The sequence below is a fragment of the Leopardus geoffroyi genome, chromosome A2 (assembly GCF_018350155.1).
Source record: "Leopardus geoffroyi isolate Oge1 chromosome A2, O.geoffroyi_Oge1_pat1.0, whole genome shotgun sequence".
Lineage (NCBI taxonomy): Eukaryota > Metazoa > Chordata > Mammalia > Carnivora > Felidae > Leopardus > Leopardus geoffroyi.
The window spans coordinates 52,232,054-52,250,920 of NC_059331.1; the positions used below are offsets into that span (position 1 = coordinate 52,232,054).

Genomic DNA, 18,867 nt, shown 5'->3' on the forward strand with positions numbered 1-18,867 from the left:
TCAGGGACCAGTCCATCTACTCTTCTCCATGCTGTGGTGTCATGAGCTATAGGAGACATAGGCCCACAGAACATGAGCCTTACCCTGTTCTTCCCAACTTCCTCCAGGTGAGCTGTGGAATCCCTCAGGGCCTGGCTTTAGAGAGAATAGTAGGGCCTGGGCTGGAAGTTGGTCTGGGGTGCATGGGGGACATGTCAGTAGGCAAGCAATGGGCAACTGGGGTTTGGGAGGAGGGAAGTGCTGGTTCCAGTTGAACAGCCCCTGGCTGTACTGCAGTGACTAGATTGGAAGGGACAGGACTGCAGGTAGTAGAAGGGAAGAAGGGGCAGGGGAGAAGCTGGGGCACTCCACCAGAGGGTGTGGGCTGGAGGATAGAGGGTCAAACCGGCTATAGACAGAGTCCAGAGAAAGCACTTGACCAGAGCTGATGTCTACACCTGTAGGTAATGAGTGGGCAGAAGGAGCTGACCACTGAGCTGACCTCAGTTCCAGCAGAGGAAGAAGAGAAATATTGTATGAAAGCAAATTCATTTATTCTAGCCATATTTATTGAGCACCTACTCTGTGTGAGGCTCTGAGGCTAAACATTTACAGTCTAGGGGTGCCTCGGTGGCTCAGTTGGTTGAGTATCCAACTCTCGATATCAGCCCAGGTTGTGATTTTATGGTCATGGGATCAAGCCTCATGTCGGGCTATGCACTGGGTGTGGAGCCTGCTTGGGATTCTCCCTCTCTCTCTCTCTCTCTCTCTCTCTCCCCGCCCCCCACCTATGCCACTCTCCCCTCCTCATACTTTCTCTTTCTCATAATAAATAAATAAACTTAAAATAAAATTTATTAAAAAAAAAAAAAAGAATTTACAGTCTAGAAGCAGAAGGCCGTTAGAAGGCAATTGGTTCAAACCCAGCATCATCCAGGTAACACTGAGGCTCAGTGAGGGACAGATATTGACTCAAGGTCACATAGCAAAGAGACCAAAAACAAAGTCACACTCAGATCTCTGGATCCTCAGCCCAAAGCCCTCAATATCACCCTGAAGCTCCCTTCTCAACACATGGGGTGATGGGACCCAGACACAGATCTCTGGAGGCATTCCTGGGTCTTGGACCCATCCAGCAGGCTCATTCTTTGTAGCTAAGCAAAGATCCAGTGTCTACAGATAAGTTTAGTGCCATTGCTTGGCTTTGCCTGGAGGTCTCAGAGAACTGGTACCCCTTGCCCAAGATGCCAACCCCTATCCTGGGTCCCTGCCCTGGCTCCTCATCCGGTTTTTCTGGCCTCCCTGCTCTCTGATTTCTTTTCATTCCTCCCTTGGAACTGAGATTCACACTGCGTCTCCCCAGCTTATTCCAATAAACCCTAGGGGCCTTTCTCTTGAGTAAATGACTCAGCAAAAAACAAAAGAAATGAAGGAAGAGGAGGAGGAGGAGGAGAAGGAGGAGAAGGAGAAGGAGAAGAAAGAAAAAGCTATTTCACAACCCGGCAAGGTGAGCTTAAGCAAATTACTTCCTCCAAGCCACAAACAGATTTTAGCACCTGTATTTAATAAGGTCATATTTTCTAAACCACAGATCAGGCTGCTTGGATGGAGGAAAGCCAGCTTTCTAGCTAGGGAATTTGGCCTCGGTTTCCTCATCTGTAAAATTAGGGGAAGAGTACTGGTGCATCATGTGGATCCCTGAGCCAGCCATGAATGGAAAAAGGGCTTAGCTCAGAGTCTCACACACAGTTGGGCCTCAGCAAATGTAGCCGTCTACAGGCAGGGCCTCTAGGGTGATGCAGGCTGCACGCTGAAATTCGGACTGTGAGGCTGGTTCCTGGAGCTGTCTCTCACACATCAGCCTGCCTAAAAGTCATCTGAAGAGACTGACAACCTACAGACTCCAGATTGTTCAATTTTCCTGCATGCAGCCTTCAGAGTATGGAGTGGGGTCTGGGAACCCACACTTCTGTGAACTCCTCCTGGATAGCCATGGATCCCAAAAGCATGCTGTGAGAAGGTACAATGTAGGTCACTAGATAAATCCACAGGTGATCCATAGCAACACGTAACCTTTGAAAAGCAGATTGTGCCTGACCAATTTCATGTCCTTCTGTGATGAGGTGATGGGAGAGGGAGCTGATGATGAAGGTGGCCTCTGGAATGGGGTCTGCATCAAGGACAGGGAAGAAGGAGCAAGAGAAACCAAGACGATCAGGTCCGAGAGGGTGGATCACACATGGGTACCAGGACATTTTCCTGCCTTGACTAAATGGCATGGTGGTCATGCTTCATTTCTGCATGTCCCATGCACCATTTGTGTTTAACCTAGCTCTGCTCCAGGACTCCCAGAGTTGTGCCTGGTTTACTCACCCACTTATTCATTCACTCCCTAAACAAACAACTTGGTTATCTCCTTGGTGCCTGAACTACATGTGTTTGGTGCCAGGCTCTGTGGCAACAAACGCATTGTGACCTTCGGCTTGTCACTCCCCTGAACCATCTGTAAAAGGGTGAAACCACAAACATTTTAGAGGGTTACAGTGAGGATTCAATGAGGTAGTGCATGCGAAGTGCTCAGCTTAGGGGCCTGGACCACTGAACGTTAGGAGTGGTCACTTCTCCTGCAACATGTGATTCACACGTGCAATCTTGTGGGTCCTCCCCAGCCCCCACTACTCTCTTTATCCAGGAACAATGAGCTTTCCTCGGGACCTCAGGGGCCCTGTGCTCTCTCTTCTGCAGTGCTATTCTCTGCCAGGAACACCCTTCTACCCCATTCCAACCCAAAGCCCCCTTTGCACACACATACACACTACCTGGATCCTTTGTCCTTGAGGTTTCCAATGTCACTTCTATTTATTTATTTATTTATTTATTTATTTATTTACATCCAAGTTAGCATATAGTGCAATAATGATCTCAGGAGTAGATTCCAGTGATTCATCCCCTATGTATGACACCCAGTGCTCACCCCAACAAGTGTTTTCCTTAATGCCCCTTACGCATTTAGCGCATCCTTCTTCCCACAACCCCTCCAGCAACCCTCAGTTTGTTCTCTGTATTGAAGAGTCTCTTGGGGCACCTGGATGGCTCAGTTGGTTAAGTGTCCAACTTTGGCTCAGGTCATGATCTCACGGTTCGTGGGTTCGAGCCCCGCGTCAGGCTCTGTGCTGAAAGCTCAGAGCCTGGAGCCTGCTTCCAATTCTGTGTCTCCCTCTCTCTGCCCCTTCATGTCTTGGGCTCTGTCTCTCTTCCTCTCTCAAAAATGAATATTTTAAAAAATTAAAAAAAAGTCTCTTATGTTTTTTTCCCCTCCTTGTTTTTATATTATTTTTACTTCCCTTCCTTTATGTTCATCTGTTTTGTATCTTAAAGTCCTCATGAGTGAAGTCATATGATATTTGTCTTTCTCTGACTAATTTCACTTAGCATAATACCCTCCAGTTCCATCCACATGTTGCAAATGGCAAGATTTCATTCTTTTGCTTGCTGAGTAATACTCCAGTGTGTGTGTGTATATATATATATATATATATATATATATATATATATATACCACATCTTCTTTATCCATTCATCCATCAATGGACATTTGGGCTCTTTCCATACTTTGGCTATTGTCGATAGCACTGCTGTAAACATTGGGGTGCATGTACCCATTTGAACCAGCATTTTTGTATCGTTTGGATAAATATTTAGTGGTGCATTTGCTGGGTCATAGGGTAGTTCTACTTTTAATTTTTTGAGGAACCTCCATACTGTTTTCCAGAGTGGCTGTACCAGTTTGCATTCCCACGAGCAGTGCAAAAGAGATGCTCTTTCTCCGCATTCTCACCAACATCTGTTGTTGCCTGAATTGTTGATTTTAGCCATTCTTCCAATGTTACTTCTTTAAGGGAGCCTTCCCTGATGTCACCCCCAATGCCAGTTGAGGATCTCCTGCCATGCATTTCTATAGCACAGTATTTCTCACCTCTGGTGCTTTTGACAGTTGGAGATGTCCAATTCTTTGTTGTGGCGGCTGGCCTGTGCATTATACGATTTCAGCAGCATCCCTGGCCTCTATCCACTAGATATCACTAGCATGCTCCCAGGCTGTGCAAATAAAAATATTTACAGACATTAGGAGCACCTGAGTGTCTCAGTCATTCAAGCATCTGACTCTTGATTTTGGCTCAGGTCATGATCTCACAGTTTTGTGGGTTTGAGCCCCGTGTTGGGTTCTGTGCTGACATCGCAGAGCCTGCTTGAGATTCTGTCTCTCTCTCTCTCTCTCTCTCTGCCCCTCTTCTGCTCACTCTCTATCTTTCTCTCAAAATAAATTAAAAAAAATGTTTCTAAACATTAACAAAAGTCTGCTGGGGGCAGCAGAATTGTCTCTGAGATGGCCATATACCATTTCACATAAGAGTTCCTCAGTATTCATGGCAGGAACAATGTTTAATGGTCATGAAGAAAGCAGAAACCAAGCAAAAAGGGCTTGACAAGAGAGGGAGACCAGCATGTCTTCCAAAGAGGAAAGAAACAGGGTCATTTGTGTCAGAGAAGATGACTGCAAAATATCCAGATGGGTTTTAGCTTGTGGTAGGCTGGGCTGAGGGGGACACGGTCTTACAGACAAATGATGTTATAGCTCCAGGTTCCCCCAATAAGGTGCATAGTTTGTTAAAGTACAACTTCCTGGGCCTCATCTCAGACCTGTGATAGAGACTGTAATTCTGGATTTTTCAGAAGCATCCCAGCTGATCCTTATGATAAGAAAAATTTGAGAAATAGTGCTCCATGCCAAGAAGACAATGTGCATAAACTGAGCGAGTTGTACCAGGCATTCATTCATTCATTCATTCATTCATTCATTCATTCATTCACTAAGCATTCAATGAGCACGTACTATGTGTCAGGCCATGTGTTAGGTAGAGAGGAATGAGTAACAAGCCAGGTTTTGCCTTCCAGGAGCCTGCAGTCTGGTGGATAAGACTTTAATGACTCAGTGACATAGATAATGAATTAGTAAGTGCTGAGAAGTCAGGATCACCATAAGGATACAAGCAGGAAACCTAATAAGACTGATTTTTTTCTTTTTGTCCATGCAGCACTTGTATCCTTTCTTTTCAGCAATGACCTAAATGTTACCAATCAAATGCCTACGAGTTTTTTATAGCTGGAGTGAGAGACTAAAGAAGCAGGGATGATGGGTGATTCATCTAGAAGGAGTAAGAGGGAAGCACAAATCATAGATCTAGTGACCAGGGCATCCCCCAGTGGTTGCACCCTGTATTAGTTATTACCTAATGCTGTGTAAAAAATTACACCAAAATTGTGTAGCTTAAAAGAACATTTCTGATCTCACAGTTTCTGTGGGTCATGGATCCAGGCACTGCTTAGCTGAGTCCTCTGGCTCAGGGTCTCTGATAAGGCTCCAGCTGAGATACGAATGAAGGAAAAGTCAGCTTCCAAGGTCACTCATGTGCTTGCTGGAAGGATTTGGTTCCTCACTGGCTGTTGGCCAGAGGCCTCCCTCAGTCCTTTGCCATGTGGGCCTCTCCACAGGGCAGATCTCAACCTCCTGGCCCCTTCCCCGCAGAACAAGCAAGTGAGAGAGCAAGAGAGTGTGAGCAAGACAGAAGTCACAGCCTTTTTGTAATCCAATAGAAGAATGAATATGCCCCATCACTTTTTATAGTATTGTATTCATTAGAAATGAGTCACTAAGCCCAGCACACACTCAAGAAGGGGTTACACAAGGACTTGAATACTAAGGGGGGAGGGGACCACTGGGAACCATTGTAGAATCTGCCTACCACATATCCAGTAGGTCCTATGGTTGGATTTGGGCTATTTCTCATGTCCTCCTTCCTGGATCCCAGCCCACTCTCCAAAACCCCCTCTCTAGTCTTCCAGAAGATTCCATACACTGCCTGCTAACCTCTTCTGTTGAATGCTTTCCTGGTGTCTGTCACTGAAAATCAAGAATACTGATGGGAACTCCAGGCTGGGATAAGGATTTCATGTCCCATCAGGCAAATTGGCAGAGGAATGCTGTGTTAGTTTCCAAACTAAGTATAAAGTGCCACAAACTGGATGGCTTAAAACAAATTTATTGTCTTTCAGTTCTGGAGGACAGAAGTCCAAAAATCAAGGTGTTGGTAAGGCCATGCTTCCTCTGAAGCCTGCAGGGGAGAATCCTTCCTTGCCTCTTCCTAGCTTCTGATAATTTTCCAGCAATCCTTGGCATTCCATGGCTGGTGGCCACAATATTTCAGTGTCTACCTTCACAGTCACATGACATTTCCCCCCTTGTGTGTATGTTTCTGTGTCTCTTTTCTTCTTACAAGGATACTAGTCATATTGGATTAAGGTCCTACCCTACTTTAGTATGACCTCATCTTAACTACTTACAACTGGAATGACCGTATTTCCAAATAAGGGAATCCTATTCATATTCTGAGATATTGGGGGTTAGGAGGGACACAATTCAATCCGTAACACATGCCAAGAGCCAGACACATTGTAGATTTTCAGCAAATATCTACTGAATCAATGGATGAATACTGTTGGCAAAAGGGGAGATTTGGTCTCAGCGTTAGAGTGGGCATTCAGATACAGGATTCATCCATCCAACCTACTAATATTTATCGAGTACCTACTGTGTGACAGCCACTGTTTTAGGTGCTGGAGACATTGTTATGGCAAAACAAGTCTCTAACCCCCCACTGAGGTTACATTCAGGTGGAAAAGACAGAAAATAAGTAAGTATATGATCTAACAGCAGGTACCAAGCATTACAAAGAAAAATAAAGCAAGAAGATAGAAAAATAGTCATGGGTTATGGGTATGGGCAGGGAAAGTCTCTCCATGAAGTGTATTTGCTTCCATTCTATGTATGTGTGTGTGTGTGTGTGTGTGTGTGTGTGTGTGTATGTATGTATGTATTTTATTTTGAGAGAAAGAAAGAGAAAGAGAGAGAAGGTGCAAGCAAGGAAGGGGCAGAGAGAGAGAATCCAAAGCAGGCTCCATGCTGTCAGTGCAGAGCCTCATGTGGAGCTGGATCTCATGAACCATGAGATCATGACCTGAGCCAAAATCAAGAGACAGATGCTTAATCAACTGAGCTACCCCAGTCGCCCCTGCCTCCATTCTTGAAAGCTTGTCCAGAGCTAACCCCCACAACAGTATATGGGAGAAGGGAGGGAATGAGTCTATGGGGGCTGGGCAATAAGAGGTGTTTGGGGAGTAGGATAGAAAGGTCTTGGCCCAAGAAGAAGGCTGAAGTCCAGTTCTCAGAGGGGGCGACATGATCAGTGTTAATGCAGCAAGATGGCCAATTTGGAGTCTGGCCCTCTTGTTAACAAACTAGGAGGAATTATGGGGCAATAATGGTAAGGATGATAACTACTGATTATTGCATATGTTAAGCATTTACATAATCTCATTTAATCCTCACAATAACCCTATGAGTTAGGTACTATGACCCCCCATTTTATAGATGAGGAAACAAAGGCCCAGAAAGAGAAGCAACTTTCCCCAGGTCTCCCAGTTAGTAGCAGGGCAGGATTTGAACTCAGTACTATCAGACTCCACAGTCTCAGTCCCAGAAACAGATGTATGTGGGGAGGGTAAGTTAGATTCCATGTGTCAGCACTGGGGGGACTTCTGTAGCATAGAACTCTAGGCATGATTTATGTTACCAGAGGAGAAACTGACCTTGTGTCTATGGTGGACTGACCAAGGAGCAAAAACTTAGTTTAAGCAGGGCTCAAGTCAATCCATGATAGGCAATAACTAAAGGTAACAAGTGGAAAGAAAAATAGAACATGTACACTACTAGATGTCAAGATATATTATAAACTTGCAGTAATTGAGACAGCATATTAAAACACAAACAGGCAAATAGACCAGTGGAAGGGATAGAGCTCAATAATGATATTGGGGGGGTGTGGTATGAGTCCAATCCCTACCTCACTCCATATGCAAAAAATCAATTCCAGTTAGATATTAAATCTAACTATGAAAGATAAAGCAGTATTATTTAAAATAGCCAAAAACAAACAAACAAACAAACAAAAACCCTACATTCCCATCAATAGTAGGATAGATAATAAATAGTGGTATATATTTTTTTTCAACGTTTATTTATTTTTGGGACAGAGAGAGACAGAGCATGAACGGGGGAGGGGCAGAGAGAGAGGGAGACACAGAATCGGAAACAGGCTCCAGGCTCTGAGCCATCAGCCCAGAGCCCGACGCGGGGCTCGAACTCACGGACCGCAAGATCATGACCTGGCTGAAGTCGGACGCTTAACCGACTGCGCCACCCAGGCGCCCCTAAATAGTGGTATATTAATGCAATGTTGAACAGGAACATGTTACTACTAAATGCATCAACATGGACAAATTCTACAATCATGATGTTCAATGAAAGGAGTTGGACATAAAAGGACATGTCCCATATGATTCTACTTATATAAAGTTCAAACAGGCAACTTTAACTGATATCATTTGAAGTCAGAATACTGATAGTCTTTGGGAAAGAAGGCGGGTATCATGAATAGCAGGGGCAGAGGGGGAGGTTTCTGGGATACTGGGAAGGCTCTAATTATGGACCTCAGTGGTGATCACAGAGGTGTGTGTTCATTGTGGCAATCATCAAGCAATGCACTCATGACTTGTGTGCTTCTCTGTATGAATGTCACAATAAAGTTATTCATTTTAAAGAGTGAAAAATGAAAAATTACCTGCGACAAATTGAGAAAGGGTAGTAGCTCTACATATAAAGAGTAAATAAAAATCAATAAGAAAACACTAAAACTTCCCCACTAGAAAAACCAGCAAAGGAGATATAAAAAACTAATAAAAGAGGCATTACAAATGGCTTTGTATATTCTTGAAAAAAAAATCTTAACCTTGGTAGTAAGGAAACAAGTTAAACATTTAAAACAATGAGATATCAGTTAAACTGAGAAAATTGGCAAAGACTTAATAACAAATAATAGGGGCTTCTACTTCTGGCCACAATGGAGTAACAGGGAATACATTTACACAAACACTCATACTTACACTAAGACCACCTTCACCAACTAAAAATAAAAGCAGACAAAATCATAGGAAATAATGGTTTTCAGTTACTGGACAACAGGAGCACTGTTTAACAATTCCTGAGAAAATGTAGACAAAGGACGGGAGCCCTATGATGCCTCAGCTTACTTACTGATGAGTTTCCAAGCCACAGAACAGAGAAAAATGAACCCACAGAGAGACTGCTGCTCTGTTTAAGTAGAGTAAGCAGAACTGAGAATTCATAGAGCTCAAGGAGGCTAGAGTTTGCAAAGCAGAGTACAGAGAGTATAATGCTACAGAGAGAGAGCCCTGGAGAGCTTTAGAAAGTTCCACTCAAGTCTTAAGCCAAGTAGTGATCAGCACATGCATGTGAGTAAACCACCTGAGGCTTGGGAAGGAGTGGAAAGAATAATTCCCAATTCCCAAATGCACAGAGGGTCTATAATGGCTCATATTCACACCAACCAGAGTTGGAAGACCTTCTAACACACAGGCATCAGGTATGACTCCCAGAAGCCTATCTCCTTGGTAGTGGGGCCAAAATAGGTCCAGACTAAAGGGTATTCTGTTCCTGCATAAAAAAAGCTTAAAATCCAGCCTCAAAAGTATCAAACTGTTTCCTAGTAACTTAACTGAATCTCAGAACAAAGTTCAAAAGTATTTAAAGAAAACAGAAGAAATCCATCACCCAACATTCAATACACAATAAATTTAAAAAAATTACTAGGCATGCAAAGAAAACTCATTAAATTAAAACATATCCAGAAGTGATGCAGAAATAAAATTAGTAGAATGACATTAAAACAGCTCTTTTAAAAATATATGTATGAGAAAGTGAAAGCACGCATAGGCATATGCAAAGGAGAGATATGGAAGACATAAAAAGTCCCAGAGCAAACAGAGATTAAAAGTAGAATGTCTAGGGGTGCCTGGGTGGCTCAGTCAGTTAAGCGTCTGACTTCAGCTCAGGTCATGATCTCACAGTCCATGAGTTTGAGCCCCGCGTCGGGCTCTGTGCTGACAGCTCAGAGCCTGGAGTCTGCTTCAGATTCTGTGTCTCCCTCTCTCTCTGACCCTCCCCCGTTCATGCTCTGTCTCTCTCTGTCTCAAAAATAAATAAACATTAAAAAAAAACTAAAAAAAAAGTAGAATGTCTAGATATGAATGATATTAACATAAAGTTAGCTTTAGCAGAAGAAAATATTAATAAACTTTATAAAGGGCAATAGAAACTATCCAAAATTAAACACAGGGATTAACAATGAAAACAGGAAGAGAAAATGGACAAGAGCATTCATGAGTGCTGTGAAACAAGAGGCCTAATATTCATGTAATGGGAGACCACAAAGGAGAGGGGAAAAAACAGGTTTTGTTTGGGTGGGGAAACAAAACAATGTCCTAAGAAATAATGGCCATATATTTAAAAATGTTGATGAAATCTACTAATCCACAGATCCAGGATGCTCCAGCAACCTCAAACACAGGAAGCATTACACACCACCACCACCACAAGCAGACTTTTCAAAACTGGTGAAAAAGAATCTTACAGGGAACCAGAGAGAAAGCACACATCAAGTATAGAGAAACACAGGAAAGGAAAGAATAACTTTTCGCTTTCTTACTACAGACTTTTCACCAGAAACAATGAAAGCTAGAAGGAAGTGGGACAATACTTTTAAAGTACTGACAAAAATTTGTCAGCCTAGATTCTACTAGGTACATAGTAAACACATCTTTTAAACATGAAGGAAAACAAACAACAAAGGGGTAATTGAAGCCCTAATATATTTCTGGTAAGTTTGTAAAATGATGCAGCTACTGTGGAAAATAATTGGGCAGTTCCTTTAAAGGGTAAATATAGTTATCATATGGCCCAGTGATTCCACTCCTAAGGATATACACAAAAGGATGGAAACAAAATTCTACACAAAAACTTGTGCATAAGTGTTCATAGAAGAATTTATTTGTATTAGCCGAGAGTGAAAACAACCCAGGTCTTCATCAACTGATGAACAGATGAACAAAATGGGGAATATCCATATAATGGAACATTATTTGGCCATAAAAAGGAATGAATTACTGACACATGCTACAACATGGATGCTCCTCAAAAACACTGTAAGTAAAAGAAACCAGACATAAAATGCCACATGTTTCTAATTACATGAAATGTCCAGGATAGGCAGACAGGATATACAATAGTATTTGTATAAAGTGAGGAGAGGAAGAAAATGAAGACAGAGTGTAAACAGGTATAAGGTTTCTTTCTGAGGTGAGAATATTAGTGTTGATGGTTCTAGTATACATTTTAAAAGAGTGAACTTTATATGTAAATGATATCTTAATGAAGCTGTTATTAAAAAAAAAAAAAAAACAAAGGTGAAATAAACAAAAGCTGAAAGACTCCAACACAAGCACCTCCAGAAATAGTAAAGGCCAAAAGGGAAATTATAATCAGATGGAAAATATGGATCTATAAAATGGAATGAGGAATGCTAGAAATGAGACATGAATGGATGAATGAATACTTTTTAAAGCCTCGTTAAGAGATAATTAACTGTTTAAAGCAAACATAGTAATTTATTGTGGGGTTCATAATATAAGTGAAAGTCAAATGCATGACATCAGTTGGACAAAAGCCAAGAACGGTAAAAGGAAGTATTTCTTTTTAAAATTTTTTTTTCAACGTTTATTTATTTTTGGGACAGAGAGAGACAGAGCATGAACGGGGGAGGGGCAGAGAGAGAGGGAGACACAGAATCGGAAACAGGCTCCAGGCTCTGAGCCATCAGCCCAGAGCCTGACGCGGGGCTCGAACTCACGGAGTGCGAGATCGTGACCTGGCTGAAGTCGGACGCTTCACCGACTGCGCCACCCAGGCGCCCCAAAAGGAAGTATTTCTTGTAGGTTCTTACATTTGGCGCATAGTGGTGCACTTGAACACAGACAGTGATAAATTAAAGATGTAGTACATAAACCCTAAAACAACTGCTCCAAAACTGGGTATATAATAAGGGAACAGGGAAGGTAAAATAGAATCATAAAAAAATGCTTGATTGGTTCCAGGTCGGGAGGCGCAAAATGAATAAAGACTATAGGACAAGTAGAAAGCAAACAGCAATGTGGTAGATTTAAACCCAAGCATATCAATAATCACACAATATTTAAATAGCAAAAACACCCTGGTTAAAAGGCAGATGTTGTCAGATTGGATCAAAAGGCAAGACCCGATTACATGCTGTCTGCAATAAACCACTTTGAATATCAAGATATGAATTGGGTTAAAGGGAAAGGATAGAAAAGGATCTACTCTCCAAATACTAATCTAAAGAAAGCTGGGGTGGCTGTATAAATATCATGCAGTGAAGCAAGATGCCCTGGGGCGTGCTGGAGAAAATGTAAATTCCTTGGTTCTACCTGGGGACGGGACTGCCCCACCAGGCTGGAAGGCTATAAGCCTTGAATGCCCAGCTGGGAGCTGGCACGGACCTGGGCAAGGCAAAAGATTCACTGCAGGGTTTGGAATGCAACATGTGGAATGTGTGTGGGGTGGTGTTGCAGCCTGGAGTCAGAGACCCAGGGAGGCAAGGGGTGATGGAGGCCTGGGCCACTGCAGACACAGAGACACATGATGTGTTTGGTGGACCACAGAGGCAGGGCGGAAAGGCAGAAGGTGGAGGAGATAGGGGCAGATAGGAGGAATCTGAGCCAGAGGGACTGGGAGACAGATCCATAGCATAAAAACGGGGAACTAAGGAGGAGGAACAGTTAGTGAGTAGGGAGATCCGGGTTGGAGGACAATGCTGATCCATTTGGCATTTGGGACAAGCCCTGAGTTGACCTATGGCACCGTGGAGAGGTCAGAGATAAGGAAAGCTCAGCTCCCTCCTTCTGGAAGCAAAATGCAAGCGTGCATTACCAGGATCTGTACTATTCTGACCTGCATTAGGACTCTGAGAGCACTCTGGAATGCAGCACTTCCCAAACTCACTTGCCCATCTGAAGAACAGAAGCACAGTAGCGCTTCTCAATTATTGGGCGCTTCCTGCATGCCAGGCACTTCACCTACAGCTGGGATTTCAGAGAACACACTCCCTTTGCTGTGCGTCTCTAAGATGTGAGGCCTCCCTCTCACAAAACCCCAACTTCATGTGTGCCTCACTCCTACAGACGTCCATCTTTCCCCACTGATAAGGTTGGAAGAAGCAATAAATTTCAAGTCCTGTTGGAAGGAATGAAGGGGCACCTTGGACAGGTAAACTCATACCACAGGGAAGCTCAACTGAGTTGGGGTCTCTCCCTTGGCCCTCTACTCTCTGTGGCAGATCCAGGAATCCCCTCAGCAATTCCCAGGCCACTGGCCACATGGTGGTGCTGGGGGAGTGCTACGGCAGCAGCAGCCGAGTGAGCTCCAGGAGGTGGCCACCCACCTTTAGGAGAGATTTCCCTCATATCTTCCACTGTGAGACAGTAGAACCCTTGTGATCGTGTTGCAGCCAAGGAGGAAAGGCTTACAAGGGTTTCACGACCAACTTGCCCAAGAAAACACTGCTAGTAAGTGACTCCAAACCCAGACCGGCTTGACTGCAGATTCCAGTTCCTTACTTAACTCCTGCCTGGTGAGTCTTCTCACAGCTGTGGAGTTAGGGCAACAGAGTTTGCAAAATGCCTCTCTGCAGGACAGTAAACTCCTAATACAAGAAGAGCCTACAATATCTCGTGCCAGAAAGTAAGGAAGTGTTCAAAGAATGCTGGGGCATCCCAAAAAGACACAGGAGCCAGCTTGAAGGAGCTCCCACTGGCCCAATCTGGGACAATTTGAAGACCAAAATAAATAATCACGGTAATGCATTATAGCCCATTAAATAAAATGGGGATCTATGAGTCTATACTGAGTCAGTGCATAAATGAGCGAATAAAAGAGGAGAAAGCTTTTCCAGTTGGATTGCCAACTGATGAATTTAGAAGGAATGATGGAATCAGAAAGTCACCGTTTGGCAACTGTCTCTGTAATAATTGATTTGGGCAAGAATCATGAATAAGTCCTAAAATCAGTGGCTGAGAGTTTGATGGGGAATGGAATATCCACCTAATTCTAAGGTATATCCCTCACAAAACACTTCTTGGTGACAAAGGGGAACAAAGGAACCTTACCGTGGTGAAATCCAACAGACACTGCCTTAATCAAGTATCAAAGTTAACCTGAGAAACGGGATAAATAGAAATTGTGTGCTACCTAACAGGATGCCATGAGAAGGATGCCTCCCTTCTGTGATATTCCTAAAATGGGCAACCTGAACCAATAATGAGAAATAGCAACCAAGAGAAGTTGAGAGATATTTTCTAACATACCTGGCCTGTAATCTTCGCAAGTGTTAAGGTCATGTGGTCTTGGGAAGACTAAGGAGCTGTTCTAGAAAGAAAGAGACTAAAAAGGAAAAAGACTCGATCCTGGACTGGATCCTCTGTTATCAGGACGTCAATAGGGATAACTGGGGAACTCGAATGCAGTCTGAGGATTAGATGTTTATAATGTACTGATGAGATTTCCCAATGCAGGTGCTTGTGGTGAGGCAGAGAATATCCTCACCACATGTTTGTAAGAAACATGCACAAAATATTTGGAGGTGATAGGGTTCACATTAGCAGCTTAATTTCAAAAGGCTCAGGAAAGAAAAGCTCTTGGTCCTACTGTTGAGGCTTTCTGTAAATTTGAAATGATTTTTTTTTTTTTAAGAAAAGACATAGAGTCGTTTTTTGGGAAACCTCAGTTGTTACCTAAAAAAGGTGTTCACCTGGGGAAAGGAGGAGGGGACAGAGCTTTCTAAGAAGAGTCAAAAGCTTTCTTTTCTCCTCTCACTAAGGTGTTGATGAACCCTCCAAATCTTGGGCAAAGACCTGCTGGTGATTACAGACACCTAGGCTGGAGGCCAGCCTCTGCTTGCACACTTGCAGCAATGCAGAACTAGGTGCCTCTAGCGTAAGCTTTCACTGTTAGCAACCCATGACTCAGGTCTGAGGGAGGCTGATCTGCACCCTAGAAGGCCCAGATCCCTCCTGACTTAAGCAGCACTTTAGTTTTTACCAGGATTCCTTCAGCCTCGCCAGCCAGGTTTTGTAGTAATGGCACCCCGTTGTGTCCAAGGAAAGAAGTGCAGCCACTTCAAGGCAAGATCCTGCCAGGGGACAGAGATGGATCTATACTCACCATCACCATTTACTCCTCCTTGGGTCAGCCAGTCCCTTTACTCCCATTCATTCAGGCATTCATTTTTTATTTTATTTGTTTTTCCATTTTTTTCGTGCAAGCAACAACTACCCTGCAGGTAACTGCAGGTAACTGCAGGAAGTACAAAAATGGATCATCCCCAGGCCTTAACATCAAAGATCTCTGTCTGATGGAGGGACAGACTACCATACCACAACATGATCTGTGCCCCCCAAATGCAAGCACAAGGGAGGCTCTGGGAGCCCTTAAAACAATATGGGAAGGTTTCTAGGGGGAGGTGACTACAATTGAGCCCTTTCTGCTCCCTGCTGCCATCAGCCCAGAGTTCTCCAAAACTTGCTATCCTCTCCTCTGGGGCTTTTGAGTCTTTCTAAGCCTGGCTGACAGTGGGCTGCACTCCCAAGGTCCTACGCCTAGCCACAGAGGCATCAGGGCTCAGTGAGTTCCTCTGGGAAGCCCTGAGGCACAACTTCCCCTGCTGATATTAATATTGATATCAATATTAATAATAGTAGCTATCATTTAGTGAGCCTTAGTTTGCTCCAGGAACTGTGCTCGGAACTGTACAACATTACAGCATGTAGTCCTCACAACTATCCCATAGGTACTGAGATTATTTCCATTTTACAGATGAGGCCCAGAGAAGTCATGGAGGGAATCTCACCAATCTCCTTCCAGTCACTGAGTCTACAGCTTCCCGCAGTCTGCACCCATATTGCCCACTCTCCTGGCTGTTCCCCACTTTTATCACATGTCGGCTCTGGATCCCATCACCTGGCATGTTCTAGGGGCTTGACTTGGTATTATCATGCTCAGCTACTGTTGGGGATCTCACCTCCCTACACAAGAGACTGGAGTAAACAGCAAGGCCTGTACCTGTACCAGGGGTGGGGACATCTATACTCCTCTGTACCCACCAAGTTCCTCATCTTTCAATCCATACATTTAATCCATATCTGTTGCTTGAAGGAAACTGACTCCTGTTTTGACACCTGATAATTGGTCTAAAGCCATCAGAACTTTTTATTTCCAATGCTCAAACTGATTTTGATTTTGATACATGTCTAGAATCCTCACGTGATACCATGGGGGATAATGAGCTGCCCATTTCAGGGCAATAGTGAACATTCTCCTAGGGCCTGTTATATGTGCCAGATTTGGTTATAGTCATGATATCATCAGCTCCTCACATCGGCCCTTCGTGAAGGAGTGGAGTCTCAGAGAGGTGAGAACCATGGGTCCTGGCACCCTCAGATGCATTCTCCAGTTCCTCCAACACATCACACTCATCCCTGTCTCCAGGCCTTTGTGCTGGCTCTTCCCTCTGCCCACATGATCATCCTCTGGAATCTTCTCCTGGCCAGCTCTCACTCGTCATCCAAGTCTCTGCTCAGTGTCACCAGCTCTGACCACCCTACCTATGTATATCACTCTGCCTGTTCTGCTTCTTTGTGGCATTGACCATGCTCTGAAATCCTCGTGCATTCATTTGCTTCCTCACTGACTTTATTTCCTACAAGTACATGAGCTCCATGAGAGCAGGGACTCAGGGGTCCAGAATAGGGCCTGGAACATTGCAGGTATTCAGTAAATATTTGCTGAGTGAATCAATTCATTTGCAAGCCCTGTCCACTTGACCCCTGATGACCCTCTCACCCATTCACTCACCCCTCTCACTGCTGCCACTGTGGCTATGACAATAATCACTGGTGACATTCCCTCTAGCCCCTCAGGTGTTCAAACCATCCTATAGAGTTGTCTTTCTAATTCACACGTCTGTTCACACCACTCCTCTCCTCAACGACATTATTATAATTGTCATGACTCTTACTTGATGAAGACCATGAACCTGTCATCATGGATGCATTAAAATTGCTATCCCAAGGTTATTATCTCCATTTTATGGATGGGGGAATAGAAGCTTAGGGAGGCTAAGTGTCTTGCCCAGGCTGACACAGATACTCAACAGCAGAAGTGGGATTTGAACCCAGGTCAGCGTGACTCTCAAGGCATGACTCAGCCATTGTGTTCTACCACAGAGCACACTTTCAGCGTCAAACTGGAGTGTGCATTAGAATCCTCTGGAGGGCTCATGAAAACCCAAATGACTGGGCTCTAGTCCCCGGAGGTGTGATTCAGTGGGTCTGGGGTGGACCTGAGAATCTGCATTGCTCACATGTTCCAGGTGAGGCCGCTGCTCCCCTGGTGAGTAATGGGTAGTGTCACCCCAGGAGAACCATTGACCTAGAAAAATGCACAGCAACTCAAAAGCCAGAATGTTATCTATAGTTTCAGGCAGTTCATGGATCTCCTACAGCCTCTCTGTGCGCTCTGGAAAGGGAGGAGGGTCCACAAACCTCACCTTAGGAACCACTGTTCACAGAAAGGGTGTAAGTCAGACCCATGACATCCCTCGCCCTGGGAATTCTGTTCAGCAAGTTTTTGTTATCCGAGGGATACCTGAGTCTCAGTGCCTACTCCCTTTGCAAATATGACTCTTCCTTAATAAAGTTAATTATCTGACCTTGAAAAGTACCATAGCTGACACTCCATGGAAAGGCCTCTGCTTGTCTTACCGACGCAAATGGTAAATACAGGGCCTGGAGCAATTTCTCTCAGAGATTTTGTGTCAGTATTTTAATAATCCTTGAGCAGAGCCTTGGGAGCCAATTACAGAACTAGGACAGGTTTTTTTTTTTTTTTTTTTTTTTTTTTTTTTTTTTTTTTTTCTAAAATGACTTGGTTTCCAACTCCTAAAACTTGTGGGCGTCTAATACTGATGGGTCCAGAAGGGTTCTGACATAGTTTTCCCCAAGGGTGAGTGGTGCATAGAATTTGAAATTTTGTTCCAGTAAATCAGTTGCATTGATACTCTCCTCCTCCACTCCCTGCCCCTCCTGCCCTCCTCCTACCTCTGCTCACCTTCCTCCTTCCCCTCCCCCTTCTCACCTCCTCCCCCATCACCAGTCTCCCCTCTGAAACCAAGTTATGCTAGGATCTCCATCTGGAGGTCTGCCATTGACTGGGCACTGGGACTTTAGCCTTCCTCCTGCTCCGGGGGACCTGCATGGCCTGGCTGGCTTCCCGGAGACTTGGCGGGGGGTCTGGACCAGGGGAGCTTTGGGGCCAGTGGCAGACCAGGCCTCCCAGGACAGTAGCAGGGTGCAGGACGCCCTGGGAGCTTGTGTGGTATCCCCTCACCACCTGGCGATTTCCCCTTCCAGGAGCATACCTGGCGGAGGAGGCGCGAGTCTTCCCAGGTGACGTCTGTGTCTGGGGACGTCTGTGTCTGGGTGGAGTCGTCTCTGACGCCAGCAAGGCCCGTAACAGGCTCTTGATCCTCAATGGCAGCCTTGGAAAATGTGAATCACATGACGTTACAACCTGCTCCCCACCTCCCACTGGCCCCCACCGTACCTGCGAATGAGCATTCCTTCTCAGTCCAGCCCCCTCAACCTTGCTGACTCCATCCCCCGACTGTCCCCTTTGCTCTATCTGAAGCATCTCGGCCTCTGAGCTGCCCCCCAGGCATGGTCCTGTCCCAGGGCTTTCAAAGGCAGTTTCCTCCTCCAGAGGGCTGGCTCCTCACATGACTCAGG

General features: G+C 44.5%; 1 protein-coding gene across 1 annotated transcript in view; it reads right to left on the reverse strand.

The window, feature by feature from the left end:
- The window catches only part of ATP2B2 (ATPase plasma membrane Ca2+ transporting 2), a 424,560-nt gene extending 405,946 nt beyond the window's left edge, over nucleotides 1-18,614 (reverse strand). The window contains exon 1 of the mRNA XM_045493803.1: nucleotides 18,501-18,614. The gene's annotated coding sequence lies outside the window, so the exon portion shown is untranslated. The remainder of the gene's footprint in view (nucleotides 1-18,500) is intronic.
- Nucleotides 18,615-18,867: the final 253 nt, after the last annotated feature.